Here is a 21,895-nt window from a genome sequence, read left to right on the forward strand (position 1 = left end):
GAAGATTCTATGTGGGCACATGGTGTGTGCTGGTTGAAGGGACCTCTGGGACACTAGGAAATCCGAGTAGCTTGTCAGGTGAGAGATCACAAGAGATGAGGGGGACGAGAGAACAGAGGGGCAGCCTGCAGGAAGTGTATGCAGCCCTGAATATCCTCCAGACGTTGTTTGAGAAGAAAGATGTAAAAAAACCAAAACACACAAAAAATAAATTTAGCAACAAGGAAACAACCAAGCATATGGGAGCAATGCTTCGCTCTAGTTTTCAGGAAAAAGTGACTCACAAGCTTCACTGGAAACCGAGCCTTTTGCTAAACACAGTGGGACTGCAGGAAGGTGTTACAGATGGGGCAAGTGTGATTCCAGGCAGTTCCTGTACTATTGGAACAATCATTATTATTATTTTGAGAGAGGTCCCACTCTGTCGCCCAGGCTGGAGTGCAGTGGTGGGATCAAGGCTCACTGCAACTTCTGCCTCCCGGGTTCAAGCAATTCTCCTGCCCCAGCCTTCTGAGTACCTGGGATTTCAGGTGTGCATCACCATGCCTGGCTAATTTTTTGTATTTTCAGTAGAGAGGGGGTTTCACTGAGCTCTGCCAGTTAATTTTAAACACAACCCTGAGCCGCGGCCGCAGCCCCTCTATGGCTCTCACTTGGATTGTGGGGGAAGCACCAGGACCTGCTGGACTCTCTGTCCTCCGGGCTCTTCCACGACCCATCCCCTTCAGTCTCTGCACACCCTTCGCATACTCATGGCTCCCTCCAGTCCTTGTAGGGTCTCCTTCCTACCTTTCCCTGTCTAACTGCTCGGAAGCACATCCGCTACCTGCAGCTTATCACTGCCCCCTGTACACTGCGTCTTGCCATCTGGTGTCTACCTAGAACTCTGTGGAAATTGCTGGGGAGGGAAGAGACAGGAAGGACATCTTCCTTCAAGAGCCAGTTCCTCCTCCGCCACCTGGACACACCCAGGGTGCTTGACAGCTGGAGGGTAAACGTCTTCCAGCCTGGACTCCTGGGACTCTAGGGCCACAAGCTTCCTGCTAGGGCAGCCAGAGGCCCGGCTGTCCAGACCCAGGGGCCATAGCCCCGGGGGTCTTTTTTAGGCACCAAGAAGCCTAGAGGAGGATGAAGAAGAGGAGGTAGAGGCAGGTCCCCTCTGGTTGGCCTTTTCTTCCAGCTCCCCTGAGATCCCTGTTCAGCACCGTCACCTGAAGACTGGGCTGTGCTGCTGCTGCTGGCCCCTGTACCATCTGGTTTCTCTCCAGGGTGCCCCAGCAACTCAGCAAAAGATCCAGCAGGACAAACCGTCCGGTCCCAAGGCTGCTGGATGGAGCTTAGGAGAGAGGGTGGATGGAGCGTCGCTCACTCAGACACCTCAGAGGGGCAGACACCAGCACACAGAGTGCCAAGGGGAGGAGATGAGGAGCAAGGAACTGGAAACTGCTCAGGTGCCTGCACTTGGGGACATGGAGGGGGAATGAGTGTCCCGGCGGAAAAGAAGGCAAAAGCAGGTGACGATCTGAAGAAGGAGTATGCGCTGCCAAATCTGAGGGTGAGAACAACACCAGGGCCAGCGGTGAAAACGGGAGGGCATGGGCCTTCTTAAAGCAGCGGCTGCAGGTTCTAGGTGGACTCCAGGCTTCAGGGCACTGCAGATGAGGTGGTGAGAAGCTTTCAGCAGCAGGTGCTATTTTGAGAAGTTTGGCCAGGAAAGGGAGGAAGGAGGCTGTGTGAGACAGAGTCAGAGCAGATGGAATGGCGTGGCTCCAGGGCAGGGCCCGCCAGCTGCAGGTGTCATGTCCCCTGGCTGGCGACCCTCCTAGGCAGCTTGACCAAGACAGCCCTTTAGGAGCTGGGGTGGTAGAGGATCCGGAGTGAGGATGACTTCATAATTCACTCCTTGGAGAGGCCATGTGAGAGGAGGAAGTACAGCTGAGTGAGGCCTCTGGACGTTCAGGTTCCAGGCCATTTACCCAGTGCTGCCCCAAGCTGGGCTAACTCCAGGCCAAAGGGGACCAGCGGCCACAGCTCCGGCCTGGGGATGTCCCCGGGGGATGGCAGAGCTGGGGAGCACTGAGGAGCATTGCACAGCCACTCAGTGGCAGAACCGGTGACTCCTTCATAAGACCTACCTCCAGAACCTTCCAGGCCAGGATCTGCCTGCCAGCTGCCCAGCTCTGGAGGCTGGAGGGCCTGGGCCAGGCCACACTGGTGAAGCCCAAAGCCCCGTTTGGCACTTCTCTTATCCTGTTGAGTGGTAGTTTGCTTTGTTTTGTTTTCATTTCTTTTATTTTCTTACTTCTAAGGCAACAGTTAAAAATGCCTATGTTAAATTCTGGTTAAAATTCAACATGCTGCCTGCCACGTGTCTCTGCGTCTGGGCAGCTCAAGCCACTGCCCCCTGCACGGTCCTACTGCAGCCCTTCCTGCCGCCGCTCCTCCGCCCCATACCTCGCAAACCCAGGTGATGAAGGCTCATTCTGGCCCCCAGAGTGGTAACGCCAAAGCCAAGTCCTGGCCCTCCCTCGTCTGTCATGTTGGGGGCAGTGATGGTGCCGCACGGTGGACGAGCAGTTGATGGTGATGCTGTCACGGGTCATGCGTCTTTCCCTCCTCTGATTGTGACCTGGGCCTGAGCAGACCAATCTAATGGTGCTTCTAATCTGTGAGGGCTGTGTGTGTGTGTGTGCATGTGTGCATGCCTGTGTGTCTGTATGTGTGTATGGGTGTGCGTGTGTGCATGCATGTGTGTCTGTGTGTATGTGTCTGTGTGTGTGTGTGTGTGTGTGTGAGAGAGAGAGAGAGAGAGAGAAAGTGGGGGAGAGAGAGAGAGAAAGTGAGAGAGAGAGAGCACCAGCCCTCCATCCCTCTTGCAAGTCAGGCGGGTGATTCTTCCCCAGGTGGGGAGAAAGCTGGGGTCCCCTCCATACGGCTCTAGGGCCATACAGCCAGGCTCCAGGCCTATCTCTAGCGGTGCAGGTGTGCTGGCCTTGAGAGCTGACACACAAAATAATTTTTTTATTTTTTTGGCTATGTGACTGATGAATTTTATCGTCTAAGACAAAATTCCATCATCTGTAAAATGGGAAATAATATTGACGATGTTATAGCATTGTGGGGCTTAGCAATGATGATGTCAACTATCTAATATTAATAAAGAGCACGCCGCATCCTACTCAGGGTGTGCCTGGGGTTTTGCACCATGAGATACTAACAGAGAGCAGCCAGGCAGCATCAACCTGAGTCTGCCATGTGAGCCCAGAGACTCTCACTTGCCTCCCATGTGAAAATGCATCTTCCAATCATTAATACCAATGAAATAGTTATTAAATGCTTGCCACCAGTTCAATACCAGGTGTAGTGTGCTTGGGAGAGAGAAACAGAGTACGTTTCTCTGTTAAACAGAGGAAGAACTAACGAGCTGCCCAGCTTTGGGAGCCTAAGACAGGGCTCTCTTGTTCTTAGGGAGCTGAGCTTCGAGGTGCAAAGCGCTGGGCAGAGGAGCTGTCCTGAGACAACACGCAAAGGGATTCTGTGTCGACAGAGAAGCCCGCAAAATGTGGCACTCCTCAAACACCCCCAAACGTGGCAGAATCTGGTAAAGCGAGAGAATAAAGGGGCTGGAGCAGGTTGGAGAGGAGAGGAGGGGAGCAGGAAGCCTGAGTGGAGCCTGGTTCTGCCTCAGTGCTGGGACCCCCGGAAGCACATGGCCTTTCTACAGCCTCTGTTTCCCCATATGTAAAATGAGAGCTCACACCAGAGGATCTCTAAAGCCCACCTACCTAGACACTCTGCAGGTCACTAGTCACCTGGCCCTGCCAGCAGGACACCGCTAAATGGGCCCCTGAGCCTCTGCTGATGGCCGGGGAGGCTTCCTGCCTTGAGACAAGATGAGCCCTCACGGTGACAACTCACTGATGATCATAACGTTTTCCAGGAAAGAAACAATGAATGAGATTTCCCTGTTTCTCAGAGCCATTACTGAGCTGCACGGTGGATTTCAGGTCAGTAGAGAAGTGACTTTTGCCCAGAGCAGGTGGCCAGAAGGGACCCCGCAGACACACCCTGCAGTTAGAGGAAGGAGCTCCAGGAAGAAGTGCCCACACCCGCCAGGTTCAACAACGTGTGACCTCACCCTGCAACAGTTTTCCTGGGAACTTATTTAAAATGCTGATGCCCAGGCCCTGCCTCAGACCCACTGACACAGCATCTGTGTGGCTAGGACCAGGGAATCTGCATTTTACACCAAGCGTGCCAGTGGGTTTCATGCATATGAAAGTGTGGAAAACTCTGAGAGGCTGGGCAGCAGTTTGCTTATAGAAGGGAATACTTGAATTCCTCCAAAGTTGGCCAGCTTTTATTTTAGTGATAAGGTCTCACCAAGTCGACTTGGAGATGGCCTTGTGTAGACAGGTGGCTTAATGAACGCCTAGTTTTTTGTGCTCACATAAATCACTCGTTTCCTGTTCACTGCCTTCTGGACTTAGGGCATCACCATCTTGTTCCCTGGGGGTTTACATTTGCAACTCCTCTTCCAAGAATAATTATTTAAGACAGATTTCAAGTTTCGGGGCAGGGATGGTGTCTTACTCATCCTGGGCTTCCGGGCGAACGTGTAACAGATGCTCCAGGTAATGTTTGTTGAAATGAACAAAAATGAAATACTTGAATGAAGGTCACTAGGCTTTCAAGGAGGCCCCATGCAATTACCTTATCTTCCAATAACCGCCCAGTGCCTTGCCCAGAGCGCGGTATAAAATCGTAAAACACACATACGTACAAGATTGGTTGGGTTTCCCCACCACCGTTAAGGAAGTAACCCCAACAAATGATAAACAGACTTGTCCAAAGTCCCCCCAGTAAAAGCCTGGCTGAGACTAGATTTCTGAACCACCAACACCCTCCAATGAGCTGGCCGTTCCCGATGTGAAGAGCAGAAATAGGCCAAGAAGAAATAAAGATAAGCAATTTTCTAAATTACCAACACACTCTTGATATTGCCAATTTGTTCAGAAAACAATAATTTGTTTAATGCATGGATTCCTCATCTCAGATAGTTGTGAAAATGAGCAAATCCGTACCTTCTAAAGGACTCAGTGCTGTTCTTTCTGAGCGGTCTCACCAGCAGCGCGGTAGACTCAATGCTTCCTCCTCCTCTTTGTTTCTCCAGATGTCCTTGACTCAGAGAACGAATTTGGTGGTTCTCAAACTCAGCTGCCCCTGGACAGATTGGGCAACTCCTGCAGGTGAGCCTCATTGCTTACAGATTAAAGTAGAACCACAGGGACTGAGCCCCAGGGATTAGTAGTTTAAAAAACTTCCCCAGGAGTTTCCAATGTGCAGCAAGACTGCAGTCCACTGATGTGAACAACATTAGGCCACCAACCAGCCCTTTTCCCCAAAGCAAACGTAAGTGATTTGAAAGATGAATGGGAAAAACTCACTTGGGAAAGAATAAGACAAATGAAATTCAAATTGTTCGAAAACTCTCACGCCAAGCAATGAAATTGTCACACAGAGGATCCCCTCCCCAAAGAATAGCTCCTTGTTAACTGGCAGGTGACTGATCTAGGTGCTGTTGGAAACCTCTCCTGAATTCAGTTTTCTTCTTCCGGAGTAATTAGGTGAAGCAGTGATATCAACCCCGGCTGAACCTTGGAATCACCTGGGAAGTTTAAAAAGCTCTACCACCTGCATCTAGGTGTGGTCTGGGCATTGGAATTTTTTGATGTTCCTGGTGGTTTTAATGGGCACGCAAGGTTGAGAACAACTGATTTACAGTTTTTATCAAAAGTCTGTATGGTAAGCTCTTCAGTGGTTTTCAGTCTGAAGTCTTTATTCTGAATTCAATCTTAATAAAAATTTGGTGGTTTACAGAATTCTAGGTTGAAAGTCATTTTCCTCTGACTTGAATGTTTTCACTCACCACCTTCCTCTTTTTCTTTTTTTTTAAGACGCAATTTCACTGCGTTCCCAGGCTGGACTTGAACTCCTGGGACTCAGCCATCCTCTTGCCTCAGCCTCCTGAAGAGCCACCTTCCATTTGTAATGTTGGAGATGTGAGCTCTCAGTCTAATCTTCCTGGCTTTGTTTGGGGTTTTTTTTTTTTTTTTTTTTCTAATCTTTTTTGCCCTCGTAGCCTTTAGATTTTCTCCTTTTCCTTGATATCCTGCATTTTTAATGCACTGCATCTGACTATGAATTTATCTTCATTTATTCTGCTTGCTTCTCAGTGTTATCTTTCTATTTGAAAAATCATGTCTTTCTTCAATTTTGGAAAACGGTCAGATATTATAATTTGGATATTCCCTCCAGCATTTCCTGTATTCTCTAGTTCTGGAGCTCCTATTAGGTGTATGTTGGAGTGTCTCATCTTATTTCCCATCTTATTTTGTCTCTTTCATATGTTTTCACTTCTTTGTCTCTCTGTCCTGTTAGCACTAATTCCTTGGTACAATCTGCTCTTTCTCTTTAACTGCGTTTACTTGTTGATTGTTAATCTCAACATTTATGGTTTTGTATTTTCAGGACCCCAGCTTCTCACTGATCTTAGCCACGTCTTCTTACTGACAGCTGCTTGAGCTCTTCACAGCACCCGATTATTGGCTTTTCCTATGGTTGTCCCCTTCTTTTGCCTTTTTGAAGATCACACACAGTTAAAGAAATCCTCTGATGGTCAGTCTATTATTTAGATTTCCTCAGAAGCGTTCTTCAACTTGTCACATTTATTGTAAGTTTTTTCAGGCTGTTTATTTTCCCCCGGCTTTGAAATGCTATTTCGTAAGTTCCCAGTGCTTGGTTTGTTTAGCTCTCCTTCTCCTCTCACCTCCCTGTGGCTGGCAGGCCTGTGTTTAACTCTACCTCTAACCTGATCCCCTTCCAAGGTCAGACAAGCAGTCCTTATCAAAGCGACCCGGCGTTTTACTCCCAGGAGCAAAGTCCCGCTCCCAGTCTTTGTTTCCTAAGGAGGTTGACTCCAGGCTCCTGAAGCACAGGCAAGGTGCTTCTTCCCATTCAGAAGCGGGAATCCTGGTGGCTCTGCCCATTTCTACCTCTGGAGACCAGTAGTCCTGTGGGTTCTGTCTGCCCCTTCTGTGCATATCCAATTCCTTCCTAGCCTGCAACATTTTTTATTTTTAGGATGGCTTCATATTAGAATATTTTCTATATGCATGGTAGGATACTTTTGAGTGCAAGAAACACACATTGCAATTCAAAGTGACTTTAAAGCAATCGATGGTGTCAGGCAACTGCACATCCAGCCACGTGCGGTCTCCCTAAGAGGCGGCGCGTCTAGCTCGCACCCATCCTTCCGGCTGCCTCCGCGGCCCTCTCCGTCCCGGTGTTGGAAATAGATACTCAGTGCTGCAAAGAAAAATCAACACTGAGACAAAGGATCTTCTAGCAACACAATTTTTACTTCCTGGACCGCAGGAAGGGTACTCTCACTGGCCATCTTGCCACAAGAGTATAAAGAACAAAGGCACACACACATTTATTTCTTACACATTTAGGGTTGTCCTTACTGCTGTGTCTGATCTCCATTGGCTGGAGCCAGACCTCACAATCTAAACTAAAACCTCATTGGCTAACGACTTAAAACTTTTCTAAACAGGTAAAAGCAATGGAGAGCTGGGACATGCCTGTGAGCACGTCCAGCACAGATGTCTTGGTTAAAGTACAAGGACATAGAATGTACTCTGTGCCTGTAAGCATGGCGTGTCTAACGGCTATATAGGATAGGGCTTCACAAAGTTATTACCACACTTATTCTTTAACAAGAAAGGAAAATTTAAAAAGGAACTCTTCTGCTTTCCACACCAGCAAGCTGACCTTGCAGACTTCCATTTGAATTCGGCAAATGGGGAACATGAGCAGGTGATCACAGCAGAAAGCACAGTGAGGCTGGGTATTTATTTCCCCAGCTGTCTCCTGGCAGGCACCCCACCACTAGGCTGGTGCAGCCTCCCGCCAGAAGGCCTATCCATGAGGCTCTGGGAAGGTACCTCCCACCCCCTCTTTCAGAACTTTGTGGTAGAGAACAGGATGTGGACATCTCTTCCCACAGTCACTAATTTCAAGCAAGTCTACCCTTGTCCGTTTTACACCTTTTAAAATAGTCACTTTATTAAACTTTTCCCAATCTCAATGTGCCATTTACTGGGGCTTTGATTAATTTAAAGGCCACCAAATATCAAGGTATTTTTGTGTCTCTAAGCTTCATCCTAAAAGTGGTTGATTGACAGATGGCCGCAGTAGTAATGGGGGATACACATGGTAATATTCAGTGACAGAGAAAGATGCCATCCCTTTACAGAGCAAGGGATTTTTTCCCAGCAGCTTCCAGCCAACCTCCCTGATGTTTCATTGGCTTTAACTGGTCACCTGTCCATTTTTGAGTCGATTCCTAGCTACCAGAGAAACGCCTTGTGTTGATTGGCTTAGACCTGGGGCCTCTGACCAATTACCTTCAAGGAAGCTGGAATTTCAGTGGTTGGTTTAAATTCCCTAGTGCTGAGATCCGTCCTCTAGGGAGACCTTGTCATTTCTGCTGAGTTTTGGAGGACAGGGGATGAAGTGGTGAACCCGAGAGTATATTTGATGATTGCTGTGCATTTCCCTTTCCTGTGTTGCTTGGCAGTCTACAGAAATTTACAATTCAGAAGGCACTTGTTATTTTAAAGTACGGCCCCTATAACCTTTGTTGGTCTCCAGACCCAAGACAATTATCCAGACCCAACATGCCCTCAGTTCCCTTACCTGAACCAGAACTAAAAGACAGAGCATTAAATGAGATCGTGTGTCATTCACCCCAAGCGGGGAGGCGGCTGGCCTGGTTTAGGCACACACAGCTCTGTGACCAGCTCCTCCCAACCTGCTTTGTCCATGAGTCAAAGTCTGACCACACTCCAGAGGACCATTGTGAGGGCTGGGAGATTGCTCAGGATGGGCCAGATGCCAACTGACGGTCAGCTGAGGGTCAAGTACCACATCCTCTCCCTTTGTGCTTTCTGTGCAATGTGGCTCTCAGACAGTGTTTTTTGTTTGTTTATGGTTTGTTTTTTGAGATGGAGTCTCCCTTCCGTCACCCAGGCTGGAGTACAGTGGCACGATCTCTGCTCATTGCACCACTTCCTAGGTTCAAGCAATTCTCCCACCTCAGCCTCCTGAGTACCTGAGACTACAGGCACGTGCCACCATACCCAGCTACATTTTGTATTTTTAGTAGGACGGAGTTTCACCATGCTGGCAAGACTGGTCTTGAACTCCTGACCTCAAATGATCCACCTGCCTCAGCTTCCCAAAGGGCTGGGATTATAGGCGTGAGCCCATCTCAGACAGCTTTTATTTCAGACTTCATTATTAAGTCATTTTCATTTCCTGAGAAGAGAAATGAGAGATTATATGAACCATTTCAGATCAGTCTATGATTACAAAACTATAAAAACGTGATTATTTAATGGAGCACATGAAACTTGCAATGATTCTTCATCCCCTTTCCTCTTTCTTCCTTCCCTTCTACCATCAGTAGAGACTAAAGTGTCCTCACTCTCCCTGGGTGAATCTTGACCTTGAGAATGGAATTGTTGAAAAGAAAACAAAGGATGACAGGGGTGCTTTATGAAAGTGTGTGCCTGTGTGTACTCGTGACTTCCTGACTGATATGTAGACATGTGACTTGAGTATGTGAGCTTGTGTGCATGGGGGTGCACAGTTGCACACACCCCACCACATACATCCATTGAGTGCCTAGAAATCAAAACTAGATGTAATTTAGAGGTCAATGCAGCACCTTCTTTGCTTATTGGCCACGTATATGTCTTCTTTGGAATAGTGTATGTTAATCCACCTAATTGGTTATCAACAGTAGGTTGGGTACAGAAAATGTTGTACATATATGCTATGGAATATTATGCAGCCATAAAAAAGAACAAGTTTCAAAGAAGTTCAAATCACCTTCTTTGAACTTAGAGCAAAAGGCCTAGAGGTCTGCCAACATCTACCCATGCTCATGCTGCACCAGAATAATAATTTGGTGATAACAACAAAATGGAGAGAAGGAAATTTTCAACTTTCCCTAGAAATGTATATGAATGGCTTATTTGTGCTTTCTATTAGAAGAGAATATCGACTTAATTCTTGAATTATGAACAACACTCTATACAGTTACAAATAATCTGATAATTTTAATATACTTACTGTGAGAAAATATAAATAGTTTCATCTGTGCAGATTTACAGGTAGCACTTTGTTCACGCCTCAGTAAGGTCTGTGGGATTAGGTCGCATCCACACGTGTTAATCTGGCAGAGAGAGTTTGGGTAGCACATGTGACCTGTGATGATACAAGGCTTCAGGTTTAGTTACTGGAAAATCCTAGGCAATTCTATTACCATATTACTCTTGAGTTAACCAAACAACACAAATTGATTAACAATTCATTAACTCAAGGGTAAAATCAAATTGACGATACTAAGGCTGATATTAAGAGTAATTTATAAGCAGAAAGCGTGAAGCAGCAATGGAAAACCACAGCGAACTCAAAACCACACTAATGATATCACAAATTCAAAACCTTCAACAATCACAATCACTGAATATGCTCCTAAGTATCCTCGCTCACCGAATACAACAACATTCCCGGAGATTAGGTTGCTTTCCACTTAAATTCTCATAAAGTTTTTTATAAGGCATTCCTATACTTGCTTTTTAAACTAATGTTTTTATTGTGAAACATGGCATCAATTGGTTTTCTACAAAAAGCGAGTTTCTCTTTTCAGGAGGCACAGTAGCCTGGATTGACCCCAATTTGCGCTTGCTGGGGACATTCAGAGTGGCCAGCGGGGTGAATCACCAATGGCAGATAAAGAAGGAAAGATATTTAACACGGACTGAATTATTCCAGGAGGTATGACTTCATATTCAGAGGTGTACGGTGTTACAGATAAGCCTTGTTGGAGGTGGCAGTGAGCTGAGATTGTGCCACTGCACTCCAGCCTCCGTGACGGAGTGAGACTCCATCTCAAAAAAAAAAAAAAAAAAAAAAAAAAGCCATGTAAAGACCACACTAAGAGCAATACGTTGTCTATGTTGTGTGAATCCTTTTACAAAAGGAATGAAAAAGAAACATGTTCTAATGTTATATAAATAGTACTTACAGCTTACAGCTAGGGGTAAAATTTCCAGTGAGGGAATCTTGGAGTCAGCAGAACTCAAAGAAATTAGAGGAAACTGAAGATCTTATAATGTTCTCTGGGAAAAGATTAGCTCAAAAGGGACGCCTGTGACAGGGAGACTGTATGTTATAGAGAGAAGGAGAGTTAGAATGGAATGGCTTCATCGAGTGAGAGCCTGAGGAAGAAAACAATGTGGCAAATTGGAATTTACATGCACATGCGGCATCTGACCTTTTTAATGTGTGTCATGGAATTAATGCATTTTATATTTTAAGTAAAGAACGGACTAATCTGCATTGTTACGTTGTCTATGGATTTTCTCACAGGACAGTGCCTTTAAAGGCCAGTGTGGCCAAGTTGCAAGGATGTGAGGCAGCTCCATGAGCACAGGGGAAGCGGGAAGCATTTGGGACATTGTTAGGGTATTTTTTTGGAATTTTTTTGTAGAGTAGAAGGTTGCTCATTTTAGCTAGGGAATACATAGCATTCGTAGCGATCTTCAATAATTTATTTCATAGGCTATAGGCACATAGCTCATTGCTTTACACAAATTAAAATCAAAATAACTCTGCCTCTTTTCCAGGTGAAAATCCAAAGCAGGGTGGTTCTTCCTGCTGGCTTCCCCCCAGACCTGTGCCAGCAGGCCAGGGAGGCACCACGCTTGGAGATGGGTCAACATCTGGGGAGTGGCGTTACTCTCGGGACGGAATGAGCTAAAGGAGAGAAACTACATGAGAAAAGTAGGAAAAGGGGCCAGGTGCGGTGGCTCACGCCTGTAATCCCAGCACTGTGGGAGGCGGAAGCGGGCGAATCACCTGAGGTCGGGAGTTCGAGACCAGCCAGAAATCCCGTCTCTACTAAAAAATAATAAAAAAAGAAAAAGCTGGGTGTGGTGGTGGGCGCCTGTAATCCCAGCACTGTGGGAGGCTGAAGCGGGCGAATCACCTGAGGTCAGGAGTTCGAGACCACCCAGAAATCCCGCCTCTACTAAAAAATAATAAAAAAAGAAAAAGCTGGGTGTGGTGGCGGGTGCCTGCAATCCCAGCTACTAGGGAGGCTGAGGCAGGAGAATCTCTTGAACCTGGGAGGCAGAGGTTGCGGTGAGCTGAGGTTGTGCCACTGCACTCCAGCCTGGGTAACAAGAGCGAAACTCCACCTTCAAAAAGAAAAGCAGGAAAAGGGGAAACTTGAGGCACCTCAGGGCTTGGGTTCACCTAGTAACGAAAAGTGACGCCTCTTTTTTTCTCAGGCTGACCATCTACAGCGTGGCAAAAACAACGCAAAACAAAACACTTCTGTGAATTGCTCTGTGACTAGCATGCCATGCTTGTGATTCATATTCCTCTGGGTATATGGTTTACATTCCTTTGGATATATGCCCAATAATGGGATTGTTGGGTCAAATGGTAATTCTGCTTCAAATTCTTCGAGAATCTGCCAAAATGCTTTCCACAACTAATTTATGGAACTAATTTACGTTCCCTTTTCTCTGGAACCTTGCCAGCATCTGTTATTTTTTTTGACTTTTTAATAATAGCCATTCTGACTGGTGTGAGATAGTATCTCACTGTGGTATTGATTTGCATTTCTCTAATGATTGGTGATGCTGAACATTTTTTCATATGCTTGTTGGCCATGTGTATGCCTCCTTTTGAATAGTGTCTATTAATCAACCTAAATGCCTATCAACAGTAGATTGGATAAAGAAAATGTTATACATATACACCATGGAATATTACAGAGCCAGGAAAAAGAACAGGGTTGTGTCCTTTGCAGCAACATGGGTGGGACTAGAGGCCATAATCCTATAAGAACTAACACAGGAACAGAAAACCAAATACCACATGTTCTCACTTATAAGTGGGAGCTGAACATGGAGTACACACAGATGCAAAGAAGGGAAAAACAGACAGCAGAGTCTACCTGAGGGTGCAGGAAAGGAGGAGGGTGAGGACTGAAAAACTATTGGATACTATGCTTATTACCTGGGCGGTGAAATAATCTGCACACAGAACCCTGGTCACAAACAATTTACCTATGTAACAAGCCTACACATGTATCCCTGAACCTAAAACAAAAGTCAAAGCCAAAAACAAAACAAAGAAACAAAACACTTTGCTCATTGGTGCACTGGGCATTTTTACCAGTGGAGGCTTTCAACCTTGGCTTACCTGGGAATCACCTGGAGCTGAAAATCCTCCTGAGGTCCAGATCCTCCAATAGTGCTCCTCCCCCACTGCAGTAGTCCCCCACCCAGGGATTGAGACTTGAGCAACAAGCACCTCCATTAACAGGAGGGGAGGAGGCATGGATACTAAGCCTGTCAGTCCACAGTAGTCACCTGCACCCTCCAGGCCAGAGGGCTGACCACCACGCTGAGGGCTGCCTCTTGTCCTCCAGTTCTGCCTGGACCCGGCTGCTGATGGAATCACGCGCAAACACGCGTGGCTAAGGCAGCCTTTGAGAATCACCTTGAGGACACGCTCGCACCCACTCCTGGGGCAGCAGTTTTCAGATCTTTACTTACAGAATTTCTAAAGTGTTTCGAAAGGCCACAGGCCTTTTGTACTTTTAAAGCTGACATCTAAACACTTCCGTCATACATTTAATTAGTCAAGAAGGGTATCAGCACATTTTGAATACTGACGTGTTAAATAAAATGCACATCATCTTTAAAAACATATCCAATGGAATCTAAATAGCACAGCAATCTGACATCAGTCACTTGCTGTTTAAAAAGCATGAAAACCAGCTTTCTGACAATCAGAAATTTATATGAATGCTTCTCTCCCTGAACTTGCATTTCTAGTCTATGGCCTCTACTGATTTTATCTAAATGTAATACATTAAATATTGACAATGTTAAACTTGACCTGAAGGTTAAGAAATCCTCTTACCCTTCCGGAAAATGGCCTACTGCAGGGAACAGCCTTCCCATGTGAAGCAGATGTGCTACCATGTTACATGTTGACTTAGGACGAGGCCAGTGCCAGGCCTTCCAGGTTGCCATTCTTTGGCCATCAGTGATTAGCTGAGTTGCTCTGCCCACTGATCAACCGGAACAAAAGCCTCATTAACCAAACTTCAGTGAAGCTTCTTTCCTTCCCTGGGCTCCTGAACTTGACTGCCCTCAGCCTGAGCCTGCAGGCAGTCCCTCCTGAGAAGAGGCCGGCCTTGGGTCAAACCTGCTGTCACCACTCACCTCCCATCCAGCTCACTGCCCCAGGCTCTGCTCTTCCTAGTTTTGATTATTCCTCTCTACAAAAGAAAACCCCTTTCTGCCTACCTCTTCAGATGCTTGCAGGTCTCATGGCTGCAATTCCCAATTGTAATTCTCAATTATAATAGTTTCCTTCCCTCTTTGTAACAATACCTTACCCAATTGCAATAACTTCCCTCCCCCGTTGCAATAGACCCTCCTCCCCCATTGCAACACTCTTCCTCTCCATTGCAATAGTCCTCCTCACCCATTGCAATAATCCTCCCCCATTGCCATAGTCCTCCTCCCCCATTGCCATAGTCCCCCTCCCCCATTGCCATAGTCCCCCTCCCCCATTACCATAGTCCCCCTCCCCCATTGCAATAGTCCTCCTCCCCCATTGAAATAGTCCCCCTCCCCCATTGCAATAGTCCTCCTCCCCCATTGCAATAGTCCCCCTCCCGTATTGCAATAGTCCCTCTTTCCTATTGCAATAGTCCTCCTCCCCCATTGCAATAATCTTCCCCCATTACAACAGTCCTCCTCCCCCATTACAATAGTCCTCCTCCCCATTGCAATAGTCCTCCTCCCCCATTGCAATAGTCCCCCTCCCCCATTGCAATAATCATCCCCCATTACAATAGTCCTCCTCCCCCATTGCAATAGTCCCCCTCCCGCATTGCAATAGTCCCCCTCCCCCATTGCAATAGTCCCCTTCCCCCATTGCAATAGTCCCCCTCCCCCATTGCAATAGTCCCCCTCCCCCATTGCAATAGTCCCCATCCCTATTGTAATCATTCCCCTCCCCCATTGCAATAGTCCCCTCCCCCATTGCAATAGTCCCCTGTCCCTACCGTAATAGTCCCTTTCTGTTTGAGTATCTTATCCAATAAAGTTTCCCCTAAGTCCAGATTTATTCAACAGTATATATTTATGTCTTTTTTTGGATTAACTTGTCCTACTCCCCTAGAAGAAGATGTAAATTTAAATGTATCTGAGACACAGGGCACTGATAACTCCTGAACTGGAGTTATCATCTCAATGATTAGAGCAGTGTGTGCCAACAATAAGTATGGCATAAATATTATTACAATTGCAGCTTCTGTGTTTAATAGCATCCTAGAAAAGGATCTGTTTGTGAGGTGGCAGGATTCGAGAACTCATACCCCTCCACGCAGACACACACAGACACAGACACAGACAGACACAGCTCTCAGTCTGAGGCGACTTCACCACCCTGTTGTCATTGTCACATTTCCTTGATGATTCCAGGCGCCTGCGCTGTGCCCTGACAAATGGTTTGATTATGGTAACTCCCTGAAAGACCCGTCAATGCTGCCATGGAATGTATCAATGGACAATGCTAAGGTTCTTCCAAACGCCTCACTTCAAAATCCTCTTCTGGCTGTTCCCACCAATCCTCTGAAGGCCCTAGCCAGATTCTAATCATGTCCGCCTTCCCCTGCCAGGCGGTGAATGTCCTGCCTCAGGCCACCCTTCAAATTGATCTCTACCCCCTTCGGAGACACTCCACGAGCTCCATGGGGCTGGGTGCTGGCTGGGCTCAGCCTGAGCATGGCCAGCTACTTCCCCACCTGCAGGGGTAGAAATCCACTGGACAGGCTGCTCTAAGGTTTCCGTTTTGTTTATGCATCTGTGGGTGGACGAGACAGCTCAGCACCAATTTGGCCTCTGTTCTTTGATGTATCAATGGAAGTGCAAGTAAACAGCTTGCTCTGGACGAGTGGATGGGAACACAGGGCTTTGCAGAGTCATCCCGCTCACTTTGTGAAGTCCTCCCAGTTTACACTCCAGAATTCATGATGAAAGCCACATGTCTAGGTTCCCAGCCAGCCTTGCTCCATCATTAACTAGGTGTGCAACCTTGGGCAGGCTATTACAGCCTCTGGTGCCTCAGTTTCCCCATCTGTCATCCAGCAATGTCTGCCTTATGGGAGGGGGAAGATTCCAGGGTCCCACGGTCAGTAATGATCAATGTGATTTTAATGGTTTCTCAGGGGGAAACTAAGTTAGGGCTTTCATCTTCCCTACTTAAAGCTGGTTTGCAGGATCCATACCCAGTCATGGGTGTGCTCACTGTCTCCACACCGCAGTCACCCATCCCACTTTGGAAAAGGGGAGCTGGGCGAGGTCAGGAGGTGAAAGAGGAGGGGGGCTGTGTCCAGGTGGCCACTGCTGTTAGGGGTCAAGTGTGAGTAAGGCTGGGAATGTCCCTTCCTCCCCACGAGCGTCTGAATGGTCTTCTGATAATAACGGAGCAGATATGTTTGGAAATAGTTTAAAACCTGGTACCGTGACCGGTGCTTCATATTTTTTTTGGCTCAAAACACACAGGAACGATAGATAAACTATATAAAGAGAAAACAAGAAGACAGGCTAGAAACAGATCTGGATGTTACCTAGGCACTTAGCATGCAGTTTCTCATTTGCTGTGGAGATGACAAGAGAGAATTCCTCACTGGGTTTTCTGTCTGCCACCCTGCTAGTGATCTGTCCACTGGGAACATCTTACTAACCCTTTGTTAAACTTGAATCAGTTTTACTTCCATTGCCTAGATACGCACTGCGCAACAGAAGCTGTTTTCACTGCAACCCTGAGGACGGCTGTCTGTTTCTGTTGATGCTCTCTCTCCTCTCTGGGTGTCCTGGATGGAGTGCAGTGGCCTCAGGCACACTGGAACGGTGCTAAGGGAGTGAGGGTGCATTGAAGTTGGGGCCAGTGAGGAGTCCTTGTGTTGTCTGCCGTCATGTGCAGGAGTCTGTAGATAACTCTGAGCCGTAGGAACGGCTTCCAGGATACACGTAACACATGCAGTGTCTGCTGGGTGGAAGGTGCGGGGCCAGGCGTCTCCCCAGCACAGAGGCACAGGATTCCCCACGGTGCCCAGCACTTTAAGCTTCTGGCAAGTGGAGTAGAGAGACGGTTTTAGAGTTACAGAGCCAGAAGCTCCCATGTCAGGGAGAGGCTGAAGGGTCCTTCCAAGCACTCAGCGGAGCTGCTGTTTTATCATCACTGTCATAAGAAGTAAACAAAGAGCATGCACCTCAAAGCTGTAGTTTAAAAGGAATTATAAAATTAATAGAATGATTATATTAATGTTGTGGATGCGTAATATTGTGATAGCATTAGCTTTTGAGAATTGGTAATTCATTATATTTTCTTTTCTCATTTTAAATAACAATGATCTGCTTTGGATGGGCTCTTGTATTTATAATTTTGTATACTATTTCTTAGGAAAGGTCCCCCACATCGTTTAAGCTTCATCCCCTACAAAACCTGCCTGGGATCCTTGTAGGCTTTTTGCAAATATGCCTCGTCCTCCCTCCACCAGTACTGAGCACCCAGAGTCTGTGCAGAGTGGGTGCGTCTTGCCAGTGTTGACACAGAGAATGAGCCTGAATGAGCCAAGACGAGAAAAAACCCAGGCCTCCCAGTCAGCTGCGGACTGGTTTGATGCTCTCTTCTCTCTTCAAAGCATTCTCAGATCCATTATTTCATGTGCACACTGGCTGGGCAGATCACCAAATCCCCATGTTACAGAGGTGGAGGCTGAGGCCAAGGGCTTGGTGGCTGACATACAGCCATCTAGCTGGAAACTGGGGGCCTGGAGCCTGAATGCAAATGTCCAGGGCTCTGGTCCTTGCCTGGACGGGCACATGCGTCCATGTAACCCCTGGAGAGGCTGGCATTTCCAGTGGCAGCCAAGATGTGCCTAAGGAAACATTCCCTCCTCCAGACCCAGTGGCTGATGTAGCTCCCGTGGGTGCATCTGGCCCAACTGGAAAAACCAGCAAGCCAAGCCCCTGAGTGACCGCAGGCTGACCGCGGAAGAGAAGTGTTTTCAGGCAAGTAGTGAGAAAAGAAGCAGAAAACAATGCTGAATTGCTCGACAAGGGACAAACCCTGCAACCCCAGCTGGTGGAATGACAGAAGCTGATCCTGGGGCCAGTACAGGGCCATCACCTGGATCCCCAGGGCAGTGGTTACACAGCACGCAGGCTCGGGCAGAGGATGGGTCAGGACTCACTTCGGTCTCTGTTCTGCCACTTCCTCTCTGAGTCCCCTGTTCCTGCCAGCTTTCCCAGCTTCTCAGCTCGCCCCTGGCCACCAATGCAACTCCCACATGGGAGGGGGGACGCTCTTCCAATAACCTTACCCCTGGCGAGTGCTTCCTCCTGGACACAAGAATAAAGCTGGAGTTCTCGGGACCCCCATCCCACCATGCTGGGTTGTCTGGGTGCAGGTGTATCGTCCCTAGGGCTCATGCCTGGACACAAGTCTGCTGGCATCCACTCAGGGTGGCACTGGCCTGGCTGTTGCCTTCTCTGCATCCTACCCACCTTGACTGCAAGGTCCCTGGCTCCACAGTATCCAGCCTGACTACACTGAACGTAGACGCAGCCCCTTCCCCTCCCCTCTCCAAATCCGGCCCAGCCCGAGAATGCCAGGCAGCACGGAACAACACGCTCAGCCCCTGTGCTTCATCTGGAAAACAGCTACTAACGGCACCTCCCAGTGTTATTCCAAGGATGGAATGAGAGAATATTCAGGAAGCATTTATCAAAACACTGGGCCCATGGCATATCACTTAATAATCAAACCTATTTGATTGCAGTTCTTTTATGAATGATTAAAATTTTAAATTTGAATATTTATTGTCATTACTCTCTATAGTAGGTATCATAGGTTATACATATCAAAAGTATTGACCATGAGCTCTCCCTTCTACGGCATTGTTCCTGTTGCTCTGGGTGTCTTTCATTGATTGCCACAAAATCAGAGCAGACATGGCACCATGAAATCCACTCATCCTCCCAACTCCTTCCTCATAAAATGGCACTCAGCTAATAATATCTTTCTTGAAGAAATTATATTAGTCTAGGATTTGTAAAAACAATAAATGTATGTGGTTCTGTCATTTTCTCTTTGTTGAATTTCAGGACGTGGCAGGCATTTTCCAGGCAGAGATCAAGCTATCGCTGGGTGGGGGTCCAGCTCCATGTCTCCTTCACTGATGCTATGGGGAAAATTATGACCTTAAAATTTATTTATTTATTTATTTTTGAAAGAGTCTTTGTCACCCAGGCTGGAGTGCAGTGGCCTGATTTCAGCTCACCGAAACCCCCGCATTCTGGGCTCAAGTGATTCTTCTGCCTCAGCCTCTGGAATAGCTGGGATTACAGGCATGCACCACCATGCCTGGCTAATTATTGTATTTTTAGTAGAGACAGGGTTTTACAATGTTGGCCAGGCTTGTCTTGAACTTCTGATCTCAAGTGATCCACCCAACTTGGCCTCCCAAAGTGCTGGGATTACAGGCGTGAGCCACTGTGTCCAGCCAACAAATTTAAAATTTAGAAACAGGGCTGGGTGCACTTTGGGAAGCCAAGGCAGGAGGATTATTTGAACCCAGGAGTTCAAGACCAGCCTGAGCAACATATCAAGACTCTGTCTCTACAAAAAATAATTTGGAAAAACCTAGCCGGGGGTGTGGTGGCGCATGCCTATAGTCCCAGCTACTCAGGAGGCTGAGGCGGGAGGATCACTTAAGCCCAGGAGTTTGAGGCTGCAGTGAGCTATGATTTTTCCACTGCGCCCAGCCTGGGTGACAGAGCAAGACTCTGTCTCTGAAAAAAACCCAAACAAACAAAAAAGAAGGCTCACACTCATAATCCCAGCACTTTGGGAGGCTGAGGTGTGTGGATCACCTGAGTGAGGAGTTCGAGACCAGCCTGGCTAACATGGCAAAACCTCGTCTCTACTAGAAATACAAAAAATTAGCAGGATGTGGCACCAATCACCTGTAATCCCGGATACTTGGGAGGCTGAGGCAGGAGAATCACTTGAATCCGGGAGGCGGAGGTTGCAGTGAGCCGAGATTGTGCCATTGCGCTCCAGCCAGGGCAACAAGAGCAAAACTCCATCTCAAAACAAACAAACAAACAAACACACAAACAAACAAAAAAAGCCCACAAAAGTTTAGGGGAAAAAAATAGAAAATGTTCAGGATCGAGCCACAGGCTTCTTTCCCGAGTCCTGGCCCTCGGCATTTTAATTCCTCCAGCTGGTTTCATTCTCTCACCCAGGACCCCTCCCTGCATTTCCGTGGACTCAGTAGCTGTCACTGGAGTCTCTGTCTTTCCTTAAAGTCATGTTTCTAAGCCATTTCAGCCTTGGACATGGGGCGCTGTGTGCAGGTCTAAGAGGGAGCCAATAGCCAGTGGTTAAGGTTATTTTTACAGCCGATTAACTCAGATGAGTTTAAAAAGGAAAGGTAACAATAAGTTACAAACTCTTCATCTCTGGTGAGCTAAGGACTAAACTCTAATTTTTTATCTTGTCCAAATTCCTATCTAAGGGGTCTGGGAAGTCATTTCCTACAAACCATAAATTTTCATTAGGTGGGTTTTATTTAACCTTGCATGTTGTGACTTACTTTCCAGTCTGACTCTGGCATAACATTATGTGACAAAGAAGAAAACAAAAATATTTGACCTCAAAACATATTTCTTTGGCATATTTTGAAATGCCCTGCAAAGATGTCCTTTGTGGGAGAAAATTTGCATAGCTAGATCTTTTTTTTCTTTTTTTCAGGCCCTCCCAATCCTGAAGAGATTAACCAAGAGTCTAGTACCTTTTAAAAGACTGAATAGGAAACACTTGTCATTGATTGTCTCTAAGGGCAGCCACTATAAGATCTCAAAAGAACCTTGGCCTCCACAATCTTTTACCTTGAACATTTCCTTTCTATGGATCCCAGGTCTTTAGACAAACAACCAGTTGTCAACTGGAAAATGTTTGAATTCACCTATAGCCCGGAAGCAGCACCACCCCTCTCCTTCCAGCTTCGAGTTGTCTCGCCTTTCTGGACCAAACTAGTGTATTTCATAAATGTATTTGATTGATGTCTCATGCCTCCCTGAAATACATAAAACCAAGCTGCACCCAACCACACTGGGCACCTGTTCTCAGGACCTCCCGAGGGCTGTATCAGGGGCCAAGGTCTCTCAGATTTGGCTCAGAATAAATCTCTTCAAATATTTCATAAGATTTCACTCTTTTCATTGACACATGGCCATGTTTTTATGTATTGATCAACCATAGAAGCAAAAGAAGTAGGTGCAGGGGGCTCACAGGCCATCTCACACTAGGTGACCTGCAGGCAGAGGCATCCAGGGCTGGGTGCATGGGGAGGGGTGGCCTGGGCCCGCTGCCCAGGTGAGGCTTCCTAGAGGACAGGGGGACCCCTCCAGAAATCATAGGTAGAGCTGGTCCTCACCCTTCCGGGCCTAGATCTGACTTCTCAGCCCACCAGAGGCAAAAAGAGGACAGCCTCAGGGTCCCTAAGCCTGGGGGCCACTGGGAGGGGGAGCAAGTGGGGTCTGGACCACTGGGCTTAGCTTCACCTTAATCCCCAATAACACCTGCCTTGCTAAAGGCAAGGCCTGGAAACTTGCGTTTTTTAATAGTTTGGCTTTCTCAATAACTCTTAGAT

At 47.1% G+C, this 21,895-nt stretch overlaps 1 non-coding gene across 1 annotated transcript; it reads left to right on the top strand.

The window, feature by feature from the left end:
- Positions 1–16,788: 16,788 nt before the first annotated feature.
- LOC116551051 lies at positions 16,789–16,908 on the top strand. Its single transcript, XR_004268683.1, has one exon. It is a non-coding gene; the product is annotated as a small nucleolar RNA SNORA32 (small nucleolar RNA).
- The last annotated feature ends 4,987 nt before the right edge of the window (positions 16,909–21,895 follow it).

The sequence above is a fragment of the Sapajus apella genome, unplaced genomic scaffold, assembly GCF_009761245.1.
Source record: "Sapajus apella isolate SASKATOON/1434 unplaced genomic scaffold, GSC_monkey_1.0 scaffold8, whole genome shotgun sequence".
In the NCBI taxonomy this organism is placed as follows: domain Eukaryota; kingdom Metazoa; phylum Chordata; class Mammalia; order Primates; family Cebidae; genus Sapajus; species Sapajus apella.